Below are 239 nucleotides of genomic sequence, written 5' to 3' on the forward strand. Positions count from 1 at the left end.
GGTGATGGGCACCGTGCCCAGGCTGTGCCCTGGATCTCCTCCGGCCCCGAGGTCAGGCTATTTCCAGCCCCGCTCGCCCCAGCGCCCCGCTGCTGGCGGGGGGATGCCCTGGAGAGCCGCTGGCACATGCCAGCCCTGGCGCTTAACCAAAGGCAGGCAGCTGGAGGGGGAACAGCACCCGGAGCGTGCAGCCACCGTTTGGCTCCGCTCCAGCTTCTCTCCCCACAGGGTCGCAGGGT

The sequence above is a fragment of the Pterocles gutturalis genome, unplaced genomic scaffold, assembly GCF_000699245.1.
Source record: "Pterocles gutturalis isolate BGI_N339 unplaced genomic scaffold, ASM69924v1 scaffold13642, whole genome shotgun sequence".
NCBI classification, from domain to species: Eukaryota; Metazoa; Chordata; class Aves; order Pterocliformes; family Pteroclidae; genus Pterocles; species Pterocles gutturalis.